The following is a 12,604-nucleotide window of genomic DNA, read 5'->3' on the forward strand; positions in this document are numbered from 1 at the left end:
CTTGATGATCAATTTACTTCTGCGAGACAGACTGAACATTCCTTTTCTATTAACAATTTACACTTGAAGCATTAGGCTTTTTACTGATGAGGGGAGGAAATGGGCTTCTGCTCTACATGAAGTCAGGGAAGCTAAGGTATCCTCAGGGCTAAGCCGGAATCGGAGGCAAGAAATGTCGGTGCTTGAAGAGTTAGGCTGCTTTGCAACTACCCAGCGTCTAGAACCAAGGCCAGCCTCATAACTCAGCTGTGAACAAACTCCCTTAGGCATTTGGAATTGGGTTTTCTAGCCAGTAGTTCAAGACTAGAAAACCCTGAAAGGGGTGAAAGTGCAGACTGTTATCTGGAGATGTATGTGTATGTTCTGGAGGGAGAGTGGGTCTCATTCTGCGCACTGGGAGGCACATTTCAAAAATCCCAAATCAAAATAGTGTCATCATGGGAGTTACTAATGATTAGAAACTCATCAAACTGTAGCCGAAACACACATCCAGAATGTTCCACCCATGTGCGTAAACACAAAGTGCTCGCGGGGGCTCAAGGGTCCAGAGCAGCTTGCAAGTCCCAAACTTTAATTTTCCCATCATAGGCCCCACTGACAATCCTCTCGTTATCAAACCAGATGCATCAGACCAATTCTTCATGTCCCTCTAGGACTCTTAAACAGGTGCCACACTCGATATCCCAGAGCCTAATGGTATTATCTGATGATCCACTAACAACCAGTTGATCCCTGTACTGGAGACAGGCAATGCCTTGCTTGTGCCCATTGAGAGTACGAACAAACTCACAGGTACTCGTACTCCGGACTTTGATGGTCCTGTCACCTAGGCAGACACGATGTACTCATCATCAAAGTCTACTACGTTCACAGCAGCACGGTGGCCAACCAGGACACAGCATAAAGCAATATCAGTGGCAGAAGTCATGTCCCACATGGCAGTGGAGCAGTCCTTAGAACAGGTCACCATGAGTTCATTGCTGACACATAAGTGCAGCACAGCTTCATTGTGGTGGATCAGTGTGTTCAGCACTTCATGCATGTTTACAACCCAGACTCTCACTGTAGAATCTGAAGAGCCAGTTACAATGACACGTTCATCATACTGGAGACAGAGGACAGAGCCTGAGTGTCCTGTTAACGCTTTCAGAAATTCCTAGCTAGTTTTATCCCAAATCGTAATAGAATTATCTTTTTTATTTTTATTTTTTTGAGTTGGAGTCTCACTCTGTCGCCCAGACTGGAGTGCAGGGGCTGCTCCCGGCCACCGCAGCCTCGACCTGCTGGGCTCCGGCGATCCTTCCGCCTCAGCCTTCCAAGTAGCCGGAATTACAGGCATGCGCAACCACACCCGGCTGATTTTTTGATTTATTGTAGAGATGAGGTCTCGCTGCCCAGGCAGGTCTTGAACCCGCGGACGCAGGCAATCCACTCACCTCAGCCTCTCAAAGGTGCAAGATTACAGGCTGAGCCACCGAGCCCGGCAATAGAATTATCTTGTAAGCCACTGATAATTTTTTCACCATCATACTGTAAACAGTAGACACCTTTACTATTTTCCAAGTAGTAATGAATCCCCTGCAAGTTGTATCATCCACATCGCCAGTTAGATTCTATAGTCTCTATATTCTGGATAATCTTTGGGTATAATGACCTATAAAATGAATTGGGAGGGCCATCTGTGGGTCTGTTTTTAAACAGGTACTGATCCCACCCTCTTCTTTCTGAAAGGCCCTTCCACAGGGGATCAGTGCATACCATTCGTTCAATCAGCTTCTTCCAAAGCATCCCTTCTGAGATCACTCGCTGCCATTCTTTACACATCAGCTCTGCTGCACACAGAGATCTGGAGTCCAGGTAGGAAAGAATGTTTTCTGCTATGTGATCTAAGCCTTGCTCTGGTAAGGCAGCAATATAGGCTTCAGGTAAGAGTTAATATGCCCATGCTGATAATGACACATTTGTGAAATAAGATGTTCCACAAATTCCACTTGATTGGATTCAGACCACTGGTCAAAATATTTAATACACAAGTTTTTTTCTTTTTGGTAGTTTCCTTATGATGGCCTCTTTCTGGAGACGGACACAGACGATGTTCCATTACTTATCTGCCAGAGTACTTTTTCTTTGGGAATTCATCTTCATTTTGATCTTCCGTAACTGAAGTGTTCTGAAAATACCCAAGGTAGGTAATGGCAGAAGAATCATCACTGAGCACTTGTTGCTCTGCAGGTCACACAGCCGACTCCAAGCAGGAAATGCAGTAAGTCAAAGGCTTTGAAACCAAGGAGAGAAGTGGGATTCCTGATTTGATCACTCACTCAATGTGTGTGTGAGACTGTAAGCAAGTTATTTTACCCCTGGAAAATATTTTGTACTTCAGATCCACCAATCCAGAATGAATGGAGGAATTCCCTTTCAGACTAGTCTGAGAACAGGCAGCACTCAATCAGCTTCCAAGGTTCTGCCTCTGGGCAGAGGTCACAGGAGGGGAAGGAGGACATAGGAGGGACTGTTACAGAGCTCCGAGAGTTCCTGGATGCAAAGCCTCTGTTTGTACAACTAAAATCCATCCTTCCAGAAAGAAGATCCTTTCTTGAGGAGATATAAAGAAATGTGCCAGAAATCTAGGAGCTAATTCTGAAATAAGCTCTCGAAATATTTCGAGGCATCATTACATGATTATAGAGTCCCAAGAGGACAGCTATGAAATCAGCACATTTGAAGACCTTAACAGACTGTTAAGTAAATTATTTCCTTTCTTTACTTATATATTTGACTTTAATACATTTAAAATAAAACTTGACTTCAAGAAATTAAAAAATGCAAAAGAAACATAAGAGAAAATTGTCATGTATTACACATATTTTATGTATAAACATAAAATTATTATATAATCTTTGTTAACCTATTCATAATCAAAGCAATATTAAAGAAGTAAAAATTCCAGGTCTAATATATGTTGCCATGGAGATAGGTCCACATGATATTCATTGAATTAGAAAACATAGCTGAGAGCTTAGAAGATTTCTACATTCATAAATCTAAATAATCATTCTATTAATTCTATTAATAGAATTATTCTATTAAGAGTTTTTTTAAAAAACTCTTCAATCATAACTGATACATTTGACTAAAAATTTGTGAGAAAGTATGTGAAATAAAACTAGATTGTTTTAAGTATTAATATTTAAATTGATTTAGGTCAATATCTTAAAATCCCCTCAATTAGGATATATGTAGATAGATATTAACATATATTTCTAAATATTTGAGTTAAATTTTAGAAAGTGATTATCAGTCATCCAGCTACTGTACTGATTGCTGAAAAATATTTTATGGTTTTATTTATTCAATAATATTTATTATCTACTAGATATAAAGCATAAGCTAGAAAATGGATGAATAGTGACCCAACACCATACCCACATGCCCTGCCAAAAAAAAAATTGTCATATGCCCTACCAAAAAAAAATCTGTCCTTGCTTTCTTAGTATAATGGGGGAGGGATATTTATTACAAACTGTATGTAAAACATACATATACTTTCCCATCAGGTTAAGGACTATAAAGGACAAGCCATAAATAAAAGGATATAGCAAGAAGGGATCACCTAATCTGATAAATGGGGTAAGGGAATACCTTCTCAGCAAAGTGTCTTCTGACGCCTGACTGAAGGGTTGGTAGAAGTGAAGTTGGGAGAAAAGAATGAGGAGAGATGCCAGGTAACACCCCGTGGTTAGAGGGAGGCTTGTACTTGGTGGCAGAACAAGAAGGGGACTTGGAGCTCAGGTGGGCAGGTGAGCAGCATGAGCCTAGAAAGTTAAGTGGTACAGTGTGAAAACTCAAGGGGCATGCATGCTTTTAGCCATTATTTTAAGAGTGACAGACTGGCAATACAGAGGAGGTATGCTGGTCAAATTATGCTGCATTGTGGAGAACTGTTGAGAGGAGAAGAAGAGTGAATGTTGAAAGATCACTTGGTGAATGCTGGTGTCCACCTAAAAGATAATGACATCTTGGACTTGAGGATGTGGTGGTGGAGGTGGTGAAAGGTTACAAGATGCAAAAGGTTGCTTTGATTATGTGCTGTGGGATTGTTTGATTTATTTGAAAAAGATGAGAAGAGCTGAAATGGAGGGAATAAACTACAGAGAGCATGCTTGTAAGCAATCAGAAGGCTCCTTGGATGTTCTAAACTAAAGAGATTGATGACTTTGGGTGAGGTTGGTGGTTGCTGGAGGTGGTCAAAAAGAGCTGCTGACAAGTACAGAGAAATGTGTCTCTTGGCCATGTAAATACACTAACATATTTTAAATCTTCAACACAACCCTTGTATTTGGACAGTTTTACTTCATTTTCTAGTTCAGGGAAACAAGTTCAAATACTCTGAGCCACATGTCTAATGTATCAGTATAAGTTTCTACTGAAGGCAGTTTTCTGTCTCAAAGTCAGTTTGATGGCAAAGGGTGTGCTGTTTCTTCTACACTCTGATGCCTCCCTGAAGATACCTGCATTATTCTCATCCTGCAGGTAATGTTCAGAGAAGGCAATGACCTGCTGAAAGTTGCACAAACAAGTAATACATCATAGTGGAAATGATTCTGCAACCCAGGATTTATATTACTAAAAACCACTTTTTCATTTCCCAACTTTAACAATGATACAACCTATTATTGTCATTTGAATGATATCATGGCATAAAAAAGGGATAGTGACACCAGTTACTTAGCGAAACAATGTGAATGATCTCCACCTTTAATTGGAAAAGAAAACACTAACTGCATTCACAGGAGAATAGTAGCCTTGGAAGTGGTAAAGTCAAATGCTACGGTTCTTGGCCATATTGGTTTAGAGCAGGCACTGCATAGATATTTGTTGAATGCAAGAATAAACTACACACCTTAGATATTAATACACTTTGGCCAGATCTGTTCTATAATACAAGTATACTTAAAAAAACAAACAAAAAAATTTCTCTAAGCAAGTATCCCTTGTAGTTACCGAGGAAGTATAATATTAAAACCAAGTTTCACTTTAATGTTAGAGGTCACTAAGAATAGTTTCTGATATGTAGATAGTGAAACAAAATAAAAAGTGTGTATTTTATTCTATCTCAGAGAAGAACCATTTGAATTAAATTTGGGGTCAAGAAGCACTTGGTAGCCAGGTGTGGTGGTGTGCAGCTGTATTTCCAGCAACTTCGAAGACTGAGGAAGAAGGAGCGCCTGAGCCCAGCAGGTCGAGGCTGCTCTGGTCGTGAGTTTGCCACTGCACTCCAGCCTGGGTGATGGAGTGAGACTCTGACTCAAAAAAAAAAGGAGCACTTGGATATTAAAAGTTCCTTGTTGGGTTGTTGTTTTTTGGGGTGTTTTTTTGCTTGTTTGTTTTTATTTTGGCATGGCATAAGACAGTCTTGTGTCTTTCACTGTGTCTCACCAGTTAGAGTGATGCTGTGGTTAGTTTGCAAAGGAAGACAGTTTTTGCCAGAAATTGTAAGGGTGAGTGAATATAGCTAATTCAGAGATCTAGAATCCTTTAAGTGTCTCCAAATAATGTATTCATGGGCACAAAAATTAAGACAAAAAGCATCTTAGATATGAACATGTTTTGATAATGAATATTTTATTTTTATAATTTCATATGTAGTAATCATGTTTCCAGAATGGGCTCTGAGCCAGCACTGTGCAAGCCTATGAGACCCAAAGTTTAATAACAATTCTGGTGCTTTGGGAATATCAGTTGGATGAAAATAAAGTGTAATTTCAGTTCTCTGAATAGTTGAACTCATTAAAAATCAAAAAGACTAAAAACTCTTACTAAGCACATTTATGTAGACTCTGAATTGATGGCAAATGGTAATTAGCTAATACTGTCTCACTTTTTTCCTTTCTGGTATATGATAATTTAATGACCAGTAATATTTTAAAAGAAGTGAAGTGTAAGTCATACATATCATTAATATTATAATCAGTCCAACTAAAATGTGTTATGAAATTCAATGTCTTATCCAAAGAGTCTTCATCCCTCATCAGGAGAAAACAGGAAAACCATCTCACAATTGTAGAAAACAGGTTTTCTATAGGTTCTTAAAGCTCAGTTTGGTGACCAGTTCAGGCACTTAATGGAAAATAAAGCTATGTTTCTGAGTTGACTGTGGAAAAAGTACTTTACTGACATTGCTCACTTTTACCCCCATCCGAGAAAAGAGAAAAAGGCTCATTGTTTTATCATCTCCTCTGCTCTTCCATTGTGTCTAATGTCTGGGGCAACAAAGGTTTCTTACAAGTAAATGTTTATCTTGTTCTTGTTTTTCTTTCTTCTTGATAAACATTGTGGGGGCTTTACAAGCCCTGAGATAGTTACAATTGTAGCTAATAAAATCATTCCCTTATTTATTCATCCAGCCCTTGTTATCCAGTACTCTGTGAAATAAGCCAAATAAAGGCTGTTTTTACAGATGTTAGAAATATACATGGGTTATTTTGAGTAGGACCATGATGTCATGATTTGTTTTTAGCGCTATCTTTTCAAGTATGGGTAATATATTGTTTATGGTAAACTATTTTTGTAAGCCTAAGTTTTTATTTGCATTTTTTAAAATTATTTTTATTATTTTTTAAATGTGAAGTTCAGTTCAGATTTAGGTACACGGATGGCTATCGTACAGGCAAAGTCTGGTCCTCCCTTTGGTCCTCACTTCGCCTGGTATGATAGGCGCCCTTATTGAAGTTATGTTCCCCCCTTCCTCCCCTGGCAGCGCCTTGCTCCTGCCAATCCTTTTCCTATTGTGTTGTTGGTAAACGTTCCGGGTCCACTTATGAGTGAGAATATGTGGCATTCTGTTCTTTGTTTCTGTGATAGATCACTGAGTATTACAGACTCTAAATCCGTCCAAGTTGCTACAACGTCCAAAATTTTGCTTCTCTTTATGGCTGCATGCTATTCCATTGCATATATGTACCACATTTTTTTTTTATCCAGTCCAGTTTCGATAGGCAGCATACTTGGTTCCATGGTTTTGCTATTGATGTGCAGGTACCTTTTTTGTAGAGTGGTTTAAGTTTCTCCAGGTATATTCCCAGAAGGGGGTTGCTAGGTCTTATGGAAGACCTAGATTCTTGGGAATCGACACACTGTTTTCCATAGAGGTTGAACTACTTTGCATTCCTACCAAAAGTGTAAAAGTGTTCCCTTTTCTTCACATCCTAGTCAGCATCTGTTGTTTTTGCTTTATTTGTTTATTTATTTATTTATTCATTTATTTTGAGTTGGAGTCTCAGCTGTCGCTCCCGGCCACCGCAGCCACGACCCGCTGGGCTCCGCGATCCTTCCGCCTCAGCCTTCCGAGTAGCTGGAATTACAGGCATGCGCTACCACGCCTGGCTGATTTTTTGATGTATTGTAGAGATGAGGTCTCGTTGTATTGTAGAGGCGGGTCTCGAACCCGCAGCCTCAGGCAATCCACTCACCTCAGCCTCCCAAAGGCGCTGGATTACAGGCTGAGCCACCTGGCCCGGCTGTTTTTGTTTTATTAATGATGGTCATTCTTACTGGAGTTAGGTGGTATCTCAATGTGGTTTTGATTTCCATTTCTCTGATGATTAGTGAAGCCGAGCATTTTTTTCATGTGCCTGTTGACTGCTCGTACGTCTTCATTTGAGAAGTGTCAATTCATGTCTTTTGCCCACTTTTTAATGGGACTGTTTATTTTTTTTTCCTTTCAGCACGTTGGAGTTCCTTGTGCATCCTGGATGTTAGGCCTTTGCCAGATATGCTGTTGTCAGATATTATTCCCCATTCTGTTGGCTGTGTCCCCACTCTCGATGGCTTATTTTGCTTTGCAGAAACTTTTCAGTTTGATGTGGTCCTGCTTGTCCATTTTATCTCTCATAGCATGGGCTTTTGGGGTTTAGATCAGGAATTGATCACCTATTCTGAGTTCTGTAGGGGTGTCTTCTGCATTTTCTATGATTCTTAAAGTTTGGGGTTTTACATTTAGGTCTTTGATCCATTTGGAGTTAATTTTTGTATATAGTGATAGGGAAGGGTCCTGTTTCATTCTTCTGCATGTGATCAGAAAGTTTTCCCAGTACCACTTACTGAATAGGTTCTCCTTTCCCCAGTGATTGTTGGAGATTTCGTCAAAGATGAGTTGTTGAGAAATTGAGGTTTTGCTTCCAGAATCTCTATCCTGTTCCATTGGTCTATGTGCCTGTTCTGTACCAATACCATGTTGTTTTGATTATTGTATCCTTATAATAAAGTTTGATGTCTGGAAATGTGATGCCTCCCTCTTTGTTTCTTTTGCTAAGGATTGCTTTGGCTATTCGTGGTCATTTACATTTCCATATGAATTTCTGTATTGTAGTTTGCAGTTCTGAAAAGAACAATGTCAGTAATTTAATGGGTATAGCATTGAATCTGTAGATTGCTTTTGGTAGGATGTACATCTGCCAATGTTCATTCTTCCTGTCCATGAGCATGGACTATTTCCCATTTGTTTTTGTCATTGTTGACATCTTTGAGCAGTGTTTTGTAGTTTTCATTGTAAAGGATTTTCACTTCTTTGATTAGGAAGACGCTGAGGTATTTCACTTTTTCTGTGGCTTTGTGAATGGGATTGCGTTTTTCATTTGGTTCTTTGCAGGTTTGCCATTGGTGTATAAGAATGTGACTGTCTTTTCCATGTTTATTTTGTACATGGGATTCTGCCAAAGTGCTTTGTCGGTTCAAGGAGCTTTTTGACAGATTCTCTTGGATTTTTGAGGTGTAGAATCATATCATCAGCAAAGCGGGATAACTTGAGTTCCTCTTTCCTATTTGGATACCGCTGATTTCCTTCTCTTGTCTGATTGCTCTAGCTAGGACTTCCAATAATATGCTGAACAGAAGAAGTGAGAATGGGCAGCCTTGTCTTTTTCCAGTTTTCATGGGAAATGCTTCTAATTTCTGTCCACTTAGCAATATGCTGACTGTGGATTTCTCATAAATGGCTCTTACTATTTTGAGGGATGTTCCCTCTATGCCTAGGTGTTCAAGGGTTTTTATAAAGAAGTGATGCTGGAATTTATCAAAATGATATAATCATGTTGTTCTTGTTTTCACATCTGTTGATGTATTTAACTACATTTATGCTCTTGCAGAAGATGACCCAGCCCTACATCCCAGGGATGAAGCTTACTTGGTCATGGTGGATAATTTTTTTAGATGTTTGGTTTGTTCCAATTTGCTAGAATTTTGTTGAGTACTTTTGCTTCTATGTTCATCAAGGATATTTTCCTGTAGTTCTCTTTCTTAGTTGGATCTTTACCTGGTTTGGGTATCAGTGTGATGTTAGCTTCATAAAATTATTTGGGGGCCTGGTGTAGTATCTTACGCCTGTAATTCCATCACTTTGGGAGGTGGAGGTTAGAGGATTGCCTGAGCTCAGGGGTTTGAGATCAGCCTGAGCAACATGGTGAGACCTTGTCTCTACAGTAAATAAAAATAAAAATATCAGATGGGAGTGGTGATGCATGCCTGCAGTTCCAGCTACTTGGAAGGCTGAGGTGGAAGGATCGCCTGAGCTCAGCCATTCCAAAACTGCAGTGACCATGAGTATGCCACTGCACTCCAGCCTAGGTAAGAGTGAGACTCCAAGTCAAAAAGAAAAAAAAAAGATTTGGGAGCTTTCTGTCTTTCTTGATTGCCTGGAATACTTTCTATAGGATTGGTTATAGCTCCTCTTTGTATGTTTTGTGGAATTCCACTGGAACTCCATCTGGTCTATGGGTTTTTTTGTAAGTAGTTTTCTTATGACAGAGTCAATTTCCTCCATTGTTGTTGATCTATTTAGGATCTCTATTTCCTCTTGGTTCAACCCTGGGAGGGTTTGTGATATCAGAAAGTCCTCCATTTCATTTAGGTTATCAAGTTTGCTTCCATACAGGTGTGTGTAGTGATCAATGATAATCGTTTGTATTTGTTCAGGGTCAGTTGTGACTTGATCTTTTGCATTTCTCATCCTCTTTATTTGGGCTTTTTCTCTCTTTTTCTTGTCTGGCTAGGGTCCATCAATCTTGTTTATCCTTTCAAAGAACCAGATCTTTGTTTCACTGACTTTTTTTCTGTGATCTTCTTGTCTTCTATGTCCCATATTTAGGCTTTTACTTTTGGTGATCAGGATTCTTCTATTGAAGTTAGGGTTTGGGTGGTCTTACCTTTCTGGCTCCCTTAGGTGATTTGTTAGGCTGTCAAATTGCTGCTATCTTTCTATTTTATTGATGTGTGTTCATTAAAATATAAATTCCCTGCTCAGTACTGCTTTCATGAAATCCCAGATGTTTTGGTAAGATATTTCTTCATTTTCATTAGTTTCCAGGAATCTTTATTTTCTGTTTCAACTTTTAGTTGACACAGGAGTTGTTCGGCATCATGCTGTTTAATGTCCATGTCTTTGTGGGTTTGGGGGAATTTTAATATTGATTTTTATTCCACTTTGGTCTGAGATGGTGCATGGCAGTATTTCCATCTTGTGAAATTTGTTTATGCTTGATTTGTGGCCCAGAATGTGGTTGAACTTGGAGTACATTCCACGTGGTAAAGAGCAGAATGTATATTCTTTGGTTGTTGGGTGGAGTGTTCTGTAGTATCTACAAAGTCCAGCTGGTCAAGCATCGAGTTGAGGTTCCAGATCTCTTTGTTGATTTTTGCCTCGATGATCTATCTAGGATTGTTAGTGGGGTATTTGAGTCCCCAGCTATGATAGTGTTAGAAGCAATATCTTTTTTTAGTTTACTTAGTAGCTGCTTTATAAAAGCTGGTGCTCCCATGTTGGGTGCATATATGTTTAGGGTGGAAATTTCTTTTATCAGTACATAGTGTCCGTTTATCAGTATGTAGTGTCCTTCCTTATCTTTTTAATTTTTGATAGCTTAAAGGCTGTTTTGTCTGATATTAAGATCATGACTCCTGCCTTGTTCTGTGATCCATTCACTGGGAATGTGTTTTCTACCCTCTATCTTTGAGTCTGTGGGCATTCTTTGTGGTGAGATGAGTTTCCTGTAGACAGTTTCCATCCTGTCATTTCTTTGGGACAGTTAGTCCATTCACATTCAGGCTGACTAGTAAATGTCTTTGCCCCTGTCATAATGTTCTCATAAGGCTATTTTGTTTTTGTTTAGCTTTTGTGTTCATATATGTGCATGTTTTCATTTTTATAGGTATGCTGTGTGTTCTGCTGCTTCTGTGTTTGTGAGCTTGTGAAGTGGATGGTCTTTCTTTTGTTTCTTTTTTCTTCTGTGCACAGCACCTTTTTAAGCATCTCCTGTAGAGCTGGTCTTGAAGCAGCATATTCTCTTAGGGATTGGATGTCTGGGAAGCGTTTTAATTCTCCGTCATGGATGAAGCTTAGCTTGGCTGGGTAGGAAATTATGGGTTGAAATTGTTTGTCTCTGAGAACATTAAAGATTGGGTCTAATTCCTTCTGGCCTGTAGTGTTTCTGCAGATAAGTCTGCAGTAATTCTGACTGATCTCCCGGGTAGATAGTCTGACATTTTCCCCTTGTTACCTTTAGGAATTTTTCTTTTAGACCTACTTTGTGTAGGTGAATTATGATGTGTCTAGGGATTGGTCTTCTCACACGATGTCTTGAATGGGTTCTCTGAATCTCTAGTGCTTGTGTAGTCATCTCTCTGGCCAGATGAGGGAAGTTTTCTTGAATGACCTCGTGGAATGCTTGTTCCAAGGTGTTTTCTGTTTCTCTTTCTATTTCAGGTATTCCAGTCAGATGTAGGTTTGATTTCTTGATAAAATCCCACACCTCTTGGAAACTTTCTTCTTCCTTCATAGGTTTTATTCCTATATTTTAATATATTGGGTTAATTCCATATTTTGGTCTTCCAGTTTTAATACTCTTTCTTCTTTTTGGTCAATTCTGCTTCTTGCGCTTATCAGTTTATCATTTATATATTGGATGGAGTTCTTTATTTCTAAGTACACTTGCTTGAGTTTGTCCAGGTCTGTTGCAATTTCATGTAGTTTTAATCCTTGCATTTCTTGATTTTTATTCATTCTATTCAATGATCCTCTGACAGTACGGTACTGTCATTTTCAGATATGGCCATTGTTTGTGCCCCCATAGTTGTTCTTTCTAGCACTGATCCTTTACTGGGCCTCTGGTTACCAGCAGTTCTTTATTGGTTTTTCTTCATTTATAGCAGTTCTCCTATCTTTCTCTTCATTTCTGTTGCTCAGCTGAAAATGCAGATGCAGTTCCTTCTGATATTTGCTCTACCTTTTGTCTTTCTTTGAGCCGGGGCTCTGGGCTTATTCAATTATGAAGTAGGGCTGAAGGTGTGGCATTGTGCTGCCTCTTTACAATATTGACACTTACTAGGGGATGAGGGGAGCTGCAAGGATTCAGAACTTATTGGCAGGTCATAATATCTGCTGTCTGGTGAACAGGCCAGCTGAGACTAGCTCTCCATCTCTGCACAATATGACCTACACTGGGTATGCTTGCATAGCCCCTGATTACAAAACAGAGTTTAAGAGGGAAAAGAATGAGGAGAAGGAGGGAAAAAAGAGAAAGGAGGAGAAAAGAAAAATAGAAAAAGAAAA

At 39.3% G+C, this 12,604-nt stretch overlaps 1 pseudogene; it reads right to left on the minus strand.

The window, feature by feature from the left end:
- Window positions 1–826: 826 nt before the first annotated feature.
- On the minus strand, window positions 827–2,108 carry LOC103256773 (annotated as a pseudogene).
- Between the last annotated feature and the right edge of the window lie 10,496 nt (window positions 2,109–12,604).

Source organism: Carlito syrichta, unplaced genomic scaffold (genome assembly GCF_000164805.1).
Source record: "Carlito syrichta isolate Samal-C Ts95f unplaced genomic scaffold, Tarsius_syrichta-2.0.1 Scaffold296214, whole genome shotgun sequence".
Taxonomy (NCBI): domain Eukaryota; kingdom Metazoa; phylum Chordata; class Mammalia; order Primates; family Tarsiidae; genus Carlito; species Carlito syrichta.